Below are 9423 nucleotides of genomic sequence, written 5' to 3'. Positions count from 1 at the left end.
CCAGCGGCAGCAGCAGCATCTGAGGCTTCTACCAAGAAATTAATGGAAATAGTTCAACCCCTCTGTGCAGTTCCTGAGGCAATCCCAGAGCTCGATCAGGTGGGAGGGATGAGCATTCTGTCCCTGCCGCAGTGGCCGTTACACCCACGAGGCAGCGCCCACACAAGGGGTCTCGGCTGCAGCTGGCATGACCTGCTCAGCCACGCCAATGCTTCTGTGTCCTAGGCAGCCTGGCTTCCCAACCTCCAAGGAGTCCCAAGCCACTGGCTAGGCCCTAGAATAGACAACCCATGTCCTGGGCTCTGGCTGGCTCTCCAGTCAGCTCCTTCGTGTCTATCCTGGATAGAGGACCTCTTGGAGTCTTCTGTCCCCCACTGAACAGATAAGGGAACAATGGGTCAGAAGTGTAAGGGATTTTCCCAGAAGGGAAAGGGACCTGAAAAGTGTCATCAGATTTAGCCAGGCTCTGAAATCATAAAGGTGTGGGATCAAAGCTCAGCTCCCTCCTCCTCCGGGCTCTGTGCACTAGGACAAGGATTTCTTTTCTTTGGACCTCAATTTCTCAAGGAGTAAAAATGGAGGTGTGACAGCAACAGCTGATACTTTTCCTAGCATTGGCTACGTCCCAGATGCTCTTCTAAGGGCCTTTGCCTGTAATAACTCCTACAACACTATGAGATGGCAACTGTTACTAGCTTCATTTTATAGATGAAAAAAGTGAGATCTAAAAGCATAAGGTCAACTCAAAATCACACCACTAGTAATTGGCAGGATTGGTATTCGAAGCTGTGTGTTTGAATCTGCAGTGCATGCTGTACACCAGCCCTGTCGAATAGAACTTTCTGCAGTGATAGGAATGTACTATATCCGGGCTACCCAGAATGGTAGCCACTAGCCACATGTGGTGCTGAGCACTTGAGGTGACGCTAATGCAACTAAGGAAATGAAGTTTTAATTTTATGTAATTATAATGCATGTAAATCGACATAGCTACATGGGCTGGTGGTTACCATACTGGACAGCACTGCTCTAAATCATGATACTAAGCTCCCTCTCAGCCTTATCAGACTATGTACCTAACAGGGTTGCAATGAGACTTCTGACAGAGCCGTGTACGTAAAAGCACCCTCTATGAACCAAGCAGTCTTGGTGTTGGGGATACGCTTTCTCTGACCCTGTGTGGTTTATAGTCTGGTATAGGAAGACAAGCAGCAACATTGACAGACACCTATATAATTTCATGTACTGGTCATTGCCGCAAAGAAACTAAAATAGGGCCATGTGTTAGAGAGTGGTGGGGTCGAGATGCTGCCGTAGCTCGAGCTGTCAGGAGAGACCTCACTGAGATGGTCACACTTGAGTTGAGATCTGAATGAGGATCTGGGGTAAGAGTAGCTTAGACAGAGGGGACAGCTTGTGCAGAGACCCTGAGGCAGACGAAAGCAGAAGGAATTTGACAGGCAGACAGAAGGTCATTGTGGATGGAGCAGGGTAAGCTCATGGGAACGTGGAGGGAGGAGAGGTTGGAGTGGTGGGCAGGGGCCAGATTGTCAACAAACCTGAGAGACCTCCGCCATGAGAGTGGTAGTAAGCACAAACCAGGAACGTTCCTCTTTGTCTGTTTTCCCTGGGCCCTCTTACACCCACTTGGTTCTCTATTAAATATGGGCATCTCCAGCGGGGCGCAGTGACTCCTGCCTGTAATCCTAGCACTTTGGGAGGCCGAGGCAGGTGGATCACAAGGTCAGGAGATCAAGACCATCCTGGCTAACGCGGTAAAACCCCGTCTCTACTAAAATTACAAAAAATTAGTTGGGCGTGGTGGCGGCGTCTGTAGTCCCGGCTACTCGGGAGGCTGAGGCAGGAGACTTGCTTGAACCGGGGAGGCAGAGGTTGCCATGAGCCAAGATCGTGCCACTGCTCTCCAGCCTCAGTGACAGAGTGAGACTCTGTCTCCAAAAAAAAAAAAAAAAGAAGGCATCTCCCAAGCAGAAAGCAAAGTCTACTCACTTCTTTGGGGAGAGAGGAAGAAAATCCTGGACACGAATTGAGCATCCTCTTTGGGCACCTGCCCCAACAACTTCACACAGATTATCATCTCATTTAACTGAGGTCGGGTCTGCAAAGGCAGCTTGGCTTGGCAGAAAGAGTGGGAGCTTTGGAATGAAGGCCTAGATCTCACCATGGCTCTACCACTTGGTGCTATTTTTAGCAAGCAGGCAGTAATAATAATACTCTCAGCAGGTAAGCTTCATCAGGTGCTTATGATGTGCCAGACATGGTTCTAAGCCTGTCTCTTATACACATCTAGATGTGTATAAGAGACAGGGTAGGATTTGAATCTATACAGGTATGATTGACATTTGTGAACTTGTTTAGCTGCTAAGTCTCTATATCCTGATTTCCTTTGGAAGAATTACCTCTGCTCCATTGTGTGTGGTCCTGGTGGGATAGTTAATGCACGTGCCCATTTTCTCATAATGAAAGGCAAGCAGGGTCCCTCAAAGCTCCTTGCACCAGATCCTTGTTTTTACACTAAAGCCAACCAACTGTGTCCTCAGCCAACCTAATCAGACTGCTTACCTGGCACTTTAAATCTTGAATTGAAGAAAGCAAGAGTGGAAGAAGCAGATTAAATGCTTTTCAGGTGACAGTGTTGAGTGGCTCATGATTCAGAAATCTCTTGGTTTCCCAGGCTTCACTCTGTCCCAAACCCACTCTCCAGCCTTCACTTGAATCCTCTGAACTCCACCCCTTTGCCAGTTCCTTCCAGTGATTTCTCTTTTAAGCTAGCCAAAGTCCATTCCTGCCCCTGGAACCCTCCAAAAAACCCACTTGATTCAAGAAGTTCAGCTCCGTTTGTGTTCTGAGGCAACCTCTGGCTGCTGTCCTTCTGTACATAGTCTTCCTTGCTTTGTATCTCTCAAAGAGAATGCTCGCTTCCTCAGTTTACTTTCCACCAGCTTTAAGTTTCAAGCCTTACTGCTTGCTTACTGCGTTAACCACTTACATAGAGTGTAGGTGCATACTAGATGCTCAGTTAATATCTGTTGAAATGGTATTCAAGGTAAAAGATTGAGAAGTGAAGATGGTTTGGGATTTTGTTGTTGTTGATGCCTTTATTGTGGGAGTGCCCTGTGCTAGGATGGATCTGAGAATGATTTTTTTGTAATTCTGAAATAAACCCCTATGTCTCCCCTACTCCTAATCCTTCCACGGCTCAACACCACATACAGGATAAGCATTTGTTTAGTTTATTTATTTATTTTTGAGATGGAGTCTCACTCTGTCACCCAGGCTAGAGTGCAGTGGTGCGATCTCGGCTCACTGCAACCTCTGCCTCCCAGGTTCAAGTGATTCACCTGCCTCAGCCTCCCGAGTAGCTGGGATTACAGGCGCCCACCACCACACCTGGCTAATTTTTATATTTTTAGTAAAGATGGGGTTTCACCATGTCGGCCAGGCTGGCCTTGAACTCTTGACCTCAAGTGATCCACCCGCCTCAGCCTCCCAAAGTGCTGGGACTACAGGCATGAGCCACCACGCCCGGCCCTAGGATAGCATTTATAGCTAAAAGCTTTAGTGTGACCTAGATCAAAGGTAGGAAAACTTACTGTCCAGAGCAAGATGGTAACTATTTTTGTCTTTGTTAGCCATATGGTCCCTGTTGCAGTTACTCAACTTTGCCGTTGTAGTGAGAAAGCCACCAGAGACAATAAATAAACAAGGGGAGCTAGCTATGTCCCAATAAAACTTTATTCATAAAAACAAATGGCGAACTATGGTTTGCCAACCTCTGATACAGACTCTTCGTCCTTCTTTAGTCCAGTCTCCCAACATGTCCTCATCTTACCTTGTTTTTCTACTAAATGAAACTTTGACTTCAGGATTCAGATCTGGTGTCACTTCCATAACACATCTTTCTTGGAATGTACTGCATCATTCCTGGAAGGTGGAAGATCTCAGTTAATAGGAAGACCTGAACAAACAAGTCATTTTCTGTAGTGGAATGAGCATGAACTTGAGAGTCAGATCTAAGTCTAAATCCCAACCCTGCTACTCACTTGCCTTGGAATATTGTCCAAAAAGTCTTTCTTGGGCTAGGCATGGCGTTTCTCACCTGCAATCCCAGCACTTTGGCAGGCCGAGGCAGGCGGATCACTTGAGGTCAGGAGTTTGAGACCACCCTGGCCAATGTGGTGAAACCCCCTCTGTACTAAAAATACAAAAAATAGCTGGACCTGGTGGCAGGTGCCTGCAATCCCAGCTACTCAAAAGGCTGAGGCAGGAGAACTGCTTGAACCTGGGAGGCGGAGATTGCAGTGAGTCGAGATCGTGCCATTGCACTCCAGCGTGGGTGACAGAATGAGACTCCATCTCCAAAAAAAAAAAAATTTTTCTTGGAGCTTCATTTTCCTCTTACATAAAATCATAGGCTTTTAAGGGGAAATAAATGAGGTGAAGGTTGTAAAACACTTAGCAATGTGTGTAGCACATAATATTTATATGGCTCATAGAAGTGTAATAGTACTATTATAATTATTATTACATTTTATTATGCATTATCATCTCAGAGGTTCTTGCGAAATCTATGCTTATTTTTAAATGGTGATTTTAGCTATTCCTGGTCTTTGTTTAAATGCATTTCTCTGTCGCCTCCCTTCTTTCAGATGCTTTAGGTAGAAGTAGAAGGAGGAAAGTGTTAAGAGTTTCTTCCAAAGGGCATGGGAAGATGTTCTGGTTGCCTTGTTTAGAACTTCCAGGGTCTGGAGTTGCAATTTTTCTGAGTTAAGTCACCGCGGAAGCTCTCAGAACATTTTATCTCTCAAATAAAGCCACTTGGGACTGGTAGGTCCTGAGAGCACAGATGCAGGATTCCATAGTGCCCTTTGGAACCCCATCCCTGTGAATTCAGCGAGCCTCCTTCTGGCTTGGAGATGAAAGGAAGATGAATAAGATGATTCTTACTAGATCTGGGATCCCAAAGCTCTGGCTTTCGGAAAAGTGAAATATTCTTTGCTCCAGAGGGCACGTAACATGTTCCTGGCCCATTGAAGGGCTGTCCCTCGTAAGCAGGAGCTCAGCGCTTACCCTTAAAATGCACTTCACCCAGCTCACCGTCTCATGAAGGCCAAAGCTGGAACAGCCTTAGGTGTCACCACATTCCAGCGGCCCTATGCTAAATGTTGAGCGTGTGGGCATTCTTCTTGGAAGAAGGGTTGAAGCTGTTATCAAGTCATTGGAGGTATGCCTGGCCCTAAGAAGGGAAAAGGATCACTGACTAGTCCCAAGGCATCATTCAGATGGGCATGTGAGGAGTCTCTACCAAGTTTCTCTGTGTTGAGTAATACATACTCCTACCTTGCCCATCAGTAAGGAATTTATAATCTACTAAATTTATTTTTTTTTAAATATTGTTTCTACCAAAAGACATATGCAAAAAGACTTAGAGCATAATTGTGCATATAGATAAACATTGGAAATAATCCAAGTGTCCGTCAACAATCGAATGGATAAATAAATCAAGGAATGGATAAATGATATTGCATAGCAATAAAAAGGATGAGCTATCAGTACATACAACAATAAGGATGACTTTTATCAATATAATGTTGAATGAAAATTGGGCCGGGTGCAGTGGCTCATGCCTGTAATCTCAGCATTTCAGGAGGCTGAGGCGGGTGGATTACCTGAGGTCAGGAGTTCAAGACCAGCTTGGCCAAAATGGTGAAACCCTGTCTCTACTAAAGATACAAAAAAAATTAGCCAGGCATGGTGGTGGGCGCCTGTAATCCCAGTTACTTGAGAGGGTGGCAGACTGAGGCAGGAGAATTGCTTGAACCCAGGTGGCAGAGGTTGCAGTGAGCCAAGATCATGCCATTGCACTCCAGCCTGGGCAACAAGAGCAAAACTTCGTCTCAAAAAAAAGAAAAAAAAAAAATTAGAAACGAGACTGCATACTGTAACATACCACTTTTATGAAACTCTAAAATAGACAAAATTAATCTATGGTGATAGAAGTTAGAAAAGTGGGCCGGGCACGGTGGCTTATGCCTGTAATCCTAGCACTTTGGGAGGCTGAGGCGGGTGGATCACTTGAGGTCAGGAGTTCAAGACCAGCCTGACCAACACAGTGAAACCTCGTCTCTACTAAAAATACCAAAAATTAGTAGGGTGTGGTGGCAGGCGCCGGTAACCCCAGCTACTCAGGAGGCTGAGTCAGGAGAATCACTTGAACCCGGGAGGGAGGCACAGGTTGCAGAGAGCTGAGATTGCACTCCAGCCTGGGCAACAGAGTGAGACTCTATCTCAAAAAAAAAAAAAAGTATGGTTACCTGTAGGTAGGCACAGATTGGAGGGGCAAGAGGGAGACTGCTGAGTTACTGGAAATCTTCTGTCTCCTTATCTGGATCATAGTTATGTGAATCTATCCGTCTATCCATATGTAAAAATTTATTAAACTGTAACCTTAAGAATTGTACACTTCACTATATGTAAGTTATACCTCAATAAACAAACAAAAATAAAGAAAATTGTGATAGCCAAACTTTAAGACTTGAATTGTTATTTAAGCTGTTTATTGTACATATGAAAGTTTCAATAATACCAGTTTTTGGTGTTTCCAAACAGCATATTAGTCTGAAGAAATAATCTAATAATCTCTTTTTCTCCCCTGACACTTTTCAGTTTTATTTTGATTCTCTCTCTCTCTCTGTTTCTTTCTCTCTCTGAATTTGCTCGTGGATCTGATCCAGTCCTGAAAGACACTTTGAAGTCAGACAGCTTGTCTGTGCTTTATCCAGCCTCTTCTGGGGAATACTGGACAGATAACAGGGTTGTCTCTAAAGAAAATTAGGTTTCATTCACCAGTGGGGGCCATTCTTAGGAGAAGGATGTGCCTGAGCTAAGGGAAGGTCCCAGCTCTGATGTCACTTCCTTCAGGAAGTCCTCCATGATTGATGGAGGCAGATTAGATGCCTGTTCTAGGAATGTCACAGCCCCTGAGCTACCAGGGGGAGATCAGTACCATATACTGTAGACAACATCGACTTGGCCATCAGCCAGGCTTTGAACTTCATTCCTGTCTCTGTCACTTAAGCTCCCTACATTTTCTCTTTTTTTTTTTTTTTTGAGACAGAGTCTTGCTCTGTCACCCAGGCTGGAGTGCAGTGGCACGATCTCAGCTCACTGCAACCTCCGCCTCCCGAGTTCAAGCAATTCTCCTGCCTCAGCCTCCTGAGTAGCTGGGACTACAGGTGCCCACCACCACAGCTGGCTAATTTTTGTATTTTTAGTAGAGATGGGGTTTCACCATGTTGGCCAGGCTGGTCTTGAACTCCTGACCTCAGATGATCCACCCACCTCGGCCTCTCAAAGTGCTGGGATTACAGATGTGAGCCACCACACCTGGCCACATTTTCCATTTCTATAAAATGAGTGTAACAGTTTCTTGCAGTTGTTTGTGGAGTTTAAGTGAGGTAATTTTTATAAAACAAGAGTGCTCTCCAAATGTTTATAAATTGAAAGAAAAATATCTCCTAGTTCAGGGCTTCCCAAGCTTCTCTCAAGAAAGTACCACCTCACAGTTTTTTGTCAATTCGATGTGTATTATTAGTATTACTTTTTATTGATTGATTTTCCTCAAACATACTAACTTGTTTACTTAGATGGTCACTGTAGCTTTATCCTAAGCAATACCTACATACAATACAATTGCAGATTTTTGTCCTGATATTTTACTGCACATTAAAATATGTAATTATATTAGTTTCAACACCAGAGGGAAAAAAAAGAAGAAATTCCAAAGATTTAAAAATATGTAATTTTTATATGTAATATTAATTAATATGTAATATGTAATTACTAAAACAAAATACATATATTGCCTCAAATTATCTCTAATATGTCCATGGTTGGTGGATATTACAGAACTTAGAAAAGTTTTGCTAGTTGAGAGCTGAGGCTCAAACCTGAAGTTAGTGGTGCTCTCCTTGTCGATATTGTTTCATTGTTATTTTTATTAACTTTTTTCTTTTCAAAAACATTTTTTACAGCATTTAACAATTTTTTAATTTTTATTTTTTTAAAACAAAGTCTCGCTGTGTCACCCAGGCTGGCGAGCAAGGGTACAGTCGCAGCTCACTTGCAGCCTTGACTTCCCTGGCTTCAGCTAGCCTTCCACCTCAGCCTCCTGACTGGCTGGGACCACAGTCATGTACCACGATGCCCGGCTAATTTTTATATTTTTTTGTAGAGATGGGGTTTTGTTACGTTGCCCAGGCTAGTCTTAAACTCCCGAGCTCAAGCAGTTCACCTGCCTTAGCCTTCCAAAGTGCTGGGATGACAGGCGTGGGCCACCGTGCCTGGCCAACTTTTTCATTTACATTCAGATAAGCTGCTTGGCATGCACAGAAATCCTCCCTTAAAATCCATTTTTAGCTACTCAAACACATGAATTTTCTGCTACTAGAAGTTTGAGTACACATACCACAAGCATACCTCCGTAGATTTCACAAATGCCTCTCACAAACAAAAGGGGCAGAGAGGACAGAAAGGGCAAACCAGAGGCATGAAGAGGAACCAAATCCCAAAGAAAAGGCTGATTGAATTCTAGAGACTGAGATCCCAGGGAAATCGTACGAGGGTCCAGGTAGGAAGAGGGTAGGATCAGAATTACAGGGTGGGGCCAGGTGCGGTGGCTCACACCGATAATCCCAGCACTTTGGGAGGCCGAGGCTGGTGGATTGCTTGAGCTCAGAAGTTCACGGTTCTACCGTGTTGCTCAGACCAGCCTGGACAACATGGTAAGACCTCATCTCTATTTAAAAAAACATGAATAAAATAAGTATAGAGTGAGAAGACACAATGCAGTTCCAGTTATTTGTGGCTGTATAACACATCACAACAAAACTCAGTGAGTCAGAAACTCAGAACAACAGTAGTGCTTTTAGTATCTCTGTGGGTCAGGAAATTGGTGGTGGGCTCAGCTGGGTGGTTGTGGCTCAGGATCTCTTCTGTGCTGACTAGAGCTGGACCTCCAGGTGACTGAAGCAGCTGGAGCCCACCCGCCACCTCTCTCTTTTCATGCTGTCTCAGGCCCTCCCCATGTGTCGTGGGCTAGGTGGGGCGCCCTCACAACATGGCAGCCTCTGGACAATGGGACAGCTGAGGGGAACTGAGGCCTTCGTGCAAATAAGGGGTGGGTTGTATCGTCTTTTCTGACCTAGCCTCATGAGTCACGCAATGTCCCTTCTGCCACTTTCTGTTGGAGACAAGCGAGTCACAGCCCTGCCCAGATGCAAGGGGACAGAAATCCAACTCCACCCCTTGAGGAGGACGTGACACGTTTGAACAGATCAGGTGGGAGACTGTTGTGATCGTCTTCAGAAACCACAGCAAGCGTGTTTGTGTGTGTGTCACCCC

The 9423-nt window shown here is 44.8% G+C and overlaps 1 protein-coding gene across 1 annotated transcript in view; it reads left to right on the top strand.

Annotated features, from left to right (window-relative positions):
* Nucleotides 1-9423, top strand: part of LOC105551651 (zinc finger and SCAN domain-containing protein 5A) — a 106525-nt gene that overhangs the window by 49743 nt on the left and 47359 nt on the right. The window lies entirely within an intron of this gene.

The sequence above is a fragment of the Mandrillus leucophaeus genome, unplaced genomic scaffold, assembly GCF_000951045.1.
Source record: "Mandrillus leucophaeus isolate KB7577 unplaced genomic scaffold, Mleu.le_1.0 Scaffold53, whole genome shotgun sequence".
Taxonomy (NCBI): Eukaryota; Metazoa; Chordata; class Mammalia; order Primates; family Cercopithecidae; genus Mandrillus; species Mandrillus leucophaeus.
The sequence above is the reverse complement of the archived record's forward strand: the minus strand, read 5'-3'. Positions and strand labels throughout refer to the sequence as shown.